We start from the raw sequence: 4,163 nt of genomic DNA on the forward strand, positions 1-4,163 counted from the left end.
CCCCCCCTCTTGAGGGGGAGAGAGGCCAGGCCTGAAAGACAAAGAGCCCTCCTCCAACCACCATCTTGAGGGGGAGAGGGGCCTGGCCTGGAAGACGGAGAGCCCTCCTCCAACCACCATCTTGAGGGGGAGAGGGGCCGGGCCTGGAAGACGGAGAGCCCTCCTCCAACCACCATCTTGAGGGGGAGGGAGGCCGGGCCTGGAAGACAAGGAGCCCTCCTCCAACCACCATCTTGAGGATGAGAGAGGCCTTGCAATTTTTTTTTATTGTACTGCAATTTTACTGTACACCGCTATGATCATTGCGGAATAGCGGTCTATAAATAAAAATTATTATTATTACAATTCCATACACACCATGTTCACACTCTCTACGTCAGAATCCTCGCTCTCCACACCGTCAGAATTTTGGGGCGCCTCTTCTATTTCACAGGGCATCGAAAACAGCTGTTTGACCACCTCACAGGATTCTGTGTTGTCGCGCTTCCTTGTAACGCCACGTTTTTTGGCCGGGGAGTCTCTGTAAGCTCCGATGTCATGGGCGTCATCTCTGTGAAATTCTCCATTTTGCAGGCAGGTTGTTCCCAAAAGCGAACGCGCTCGACAGCAGGCAGCAGTGGGCGGCAGCGGGCGTAGCCAATGTCGCGGAGGGTCCCCTTCATATGCCGCACGCCGCAAGGGCGTTGTTCCCTTCGCCCCAACCCCATTGGCTTCCGTGGAGGCGTGGGGGGATTTAGGCCAATCTGGGACGGGGGTGCGGTCCTTTGGGCCAATCGGCGATGCTCAAAAGTGCACCGTTTTTTGAAAACACTCCCTGTGAGGACGCCATCCGCGTGTCGCGCCTTTGCGAAGCTCAGAGTGTGCTAGGTCTCCGAACCATTCGTTTCAGGAGGCCGAGACGAGTTCGGACACACCTCACACCCACCCCGAAAACTTTCGTTGATACCAATAAAATGGCTGCCGCTTGTCATTTTCGAACGCGGCTTGCTGCTACGCTGTCAGTCCGACGGGGATGAGACCAGCTCCTCGTGGTCGGCGGTCCTGAGACGAGTTCATAGAGGGGTCACACGTGCACCCCGAAATCCTCTTTGGTAAAAAACCCCAAAATGGCTGACCTTTGGGGGTTCTTGGAACCCCAAATCTAGAACCCCCGGTTACCCTGTTGACACCTAGAACCCCGATATCCAGGACATAGAACCCCTATATCCAGGATCAGAACCCCCATATCCAAGACCTAGAACTCACATATCCAGGAGTCGGGACTAAGACTCAAAAGGGGGCGGAGCACCTGTCACTTTTGAGTTTGACAAGAGCTGGGGGTTTTATACTACTCATGACATTACAATGTAGGGCATCCATTGGTGGATCAACCAATGGCCAATGTCCTGAAGAGCCATGGGCACTAATATGCATTGGGAAATGTATGCAGACATCAGCTGGGAAGTGCTAGGGCACATCAGGCATGTGTTGTGTACATAAGAAGCATCCATTGGATGCACATCTTCCCCATTCCCTAACAGGGTTTTATAGTGTTTCAGCATGGTAGCTATGGAGTCTTAAAATTATGAAATTTAGGCTGTGATGTAAACACAAACTAACAAAATGAATTTCAACAGGGAGAAATGGAAGGTACTGCACTTGGGCAGAAAAAATAAAATGCACAGATACAGGATGGGAGACACCTGGCTTAACAAGACTACATGTGAACAGGAAACAAACAGATCAAAAGGGCCACTGTCAGGCTGTGCTGGAGGCATGGCATTTACACAACCCCCCCCCCCCCCCAAATGCAGGGACTGGAACTGGTTCGAGGTTGCCCCAATTCAGAAGAGCTGGGCCAAAAGGGAGTGGAAAAAATCTGCTCCTTTTCAGAGGACTGGCTTAGGACTGCAGCAGCCGCCCACATTGGGACTGGGCATGTATGGTTGCCACTGCCTTTGGGGCTGTCTGCTTCACACCCAGAAGTCCTAGTAGACCAGAAGTGGAACATGAGTCAACAGTGTGATACTGCAGCTAAAAAGGCCAATGTGATTCTAGGCTGCATCAATAGAAGTATTGTGTCTAGATCGAGGGAAGAGATAGTACCAATCTATTCTGCTTTGGTCAGGTCCCACCTGGAATATTGTGTCCAGTTCTGAGCCGCACAATTCAAAAAGGATGTTGAGAAACTGGAGTGTGTCCAAAGGAGGGCAAAACGTTTTGCAAAACGATGATGCATGGTTGTCAGAAGTTCCCCTTTCATATCTTCCCTTCCCTTAGTTGCCAGGGAAGTAGCATGTGCTCATTGCCCTTCCTCATTCTAGAAGAGCATATTTTGAACTGTTGTTGTGTGCTTTCAAGTAATTTTCAATGTATGAAGACTCCAAGATGAACTTATTACAGAGGTTTCTTGGCAAGATGTGTTCAGAGAGTGGGGTTGCCTTTGCCTTCCTCTGAGACTGAGAGTGTCTGACTTGCCGAGGTCCGGGGATTTGAACCCTGATCTCCAGAGTCCTAGTCCAATGCTCAAACCACTGCACCACACTGGCTTTCTCTTTGAAGTTTAGCAGCATGTTGAAACTTTGAGAATCCCCTAAACAGGGTTAGACATTTGGGAATGGTCGCTGTGATGATTACGACCAGAAGAACAAGCTTTGCGGTTTCCCCAACCTTATCCCACCATCTGGGGTTTTTTTCCACCCATGCAATCCCTCCACTACTGCCAACTGTGAGGATTCCTCCCAAGCAGTCCTTCCACTGTGGCCAAAATATGGGATTTCTACCTTTTAACCCACGAACAGTGAAGATTTCCCCAGTGTTCATTGCCGTTACCATGAGTGAGGGCTTTCCCCGATCCCCACCTCTCTAACACTCAACTTTGGGGGCTGTTTAAATGCCCCCAAAGCACATATAAGGATTTATATGTGCCTTAAATGGATACCACCCCTCTCTCTTCAGTGCTGCCCCAACAGGAACCTTGTCTGCATCCAAGCTCTCAGACAGATAGCATTTCCAGAGGCCAAAAGTGTATAAAAAAACCAAAAATAACTTTTTAAAATAGAAGTTGAAAGTAACACAGCAGATTATTTATTTTTCTCTCTCTGGACATCTGAGGGACCTCCAGTGCCATGGTATTCTATAGTGGTTTGCTATTATCCACAATTTCATTTATAAACATTAAGTCTGGAAATGTAACCCCATGGATTGGGAGGGAGGGCTACCTATATAAAACACATGCCTGTATTATCAATTTTTGCTATATAAACATTATATGGGATGCTCAGTGACTACTTGAAGATAAATATTACCATTCAGCATAAACCTGTCATAACTTACTCTCTGGAGTCAGATAATTCAGACTCAGAAGAGTCAGAGTCCCAGGAATGGATAAGTCCTGGTGATGGTGGCCTTTCTGAGCCCAAGGAACTGGGAGCTGCTCCCCACCAGAAAGTGGAAGATGCTGAAGACACATGACCATCCTTTGCAGAACTTTAAAGGGATAAGGAAAGAGTGCACTGATCCCAGAGGCTGTTAAATAGGCAATGCTAATTAAGCACCTGGTGTTTTGAGACAGCTGCCTATACATCTCCCAGCAGCCTCTTGACATCATTATTGCTTGCAGCCATTCTAACTTGGTGACTGGCAGTATTCTTCAGTGTTTATCGTTGTTGACCTTGGACTGGCTGTTATTCATGACTCTGCCCATACTCCTTGCTGGCTTCATGTATCTGGACTATTGACTTGCTGTAACAACTTCTAGACCAGCTGACAACCATTCTCTTGCTTCACCCTTGTTCTTGCTTGATAACTGGTGACTTGATCTGGACAGGATTAACTACCTGACAGCTCTTGCACTCCCACCATTTGGTTCCTGGGGCAATTGCTGGCTGGAGCATAGGACCAAGCCAAAAGGTAGCGTCCCTTCCTTTTCTCAGCAAGCTGCTTCTTGAGAAATCCAGGTAAAGATCAATTGTAAAGCATTCCTATTCCCCACCACCACTCCCTTCTCCTTTTGTGTCGTGTCTTTTAGATTGTAAGCCTGAGGGCAGGGAACCGTCTGACTAAAATAAAATAAAATAAAATAAAAAAAATTGATGTACAGCGCTGTGTAAACTTACAGCGCTTTATAAATAAAGGTTAATAATAATAATAATAATAATAATAATAATAATAATAATAATAAG

The sequence above is a fragment of the Sceloporus undulatus genome, chromosome 4 (genome assembly GCF_019175285.1).
Source record: "Sceloporus undulatus isolate JIND9_A2432 ecotype Alabama chromosome 4, SceUnd_v1.1, whole genome shotgun sequence".
NCBI classification, from domain to species: domain Eukaryota; kingdom Metazoa; phylum Chordata; class Lepidosauria; order Squamata; family Phrynosomatidae; genus Sceloporus; species Sceloporus undulatus.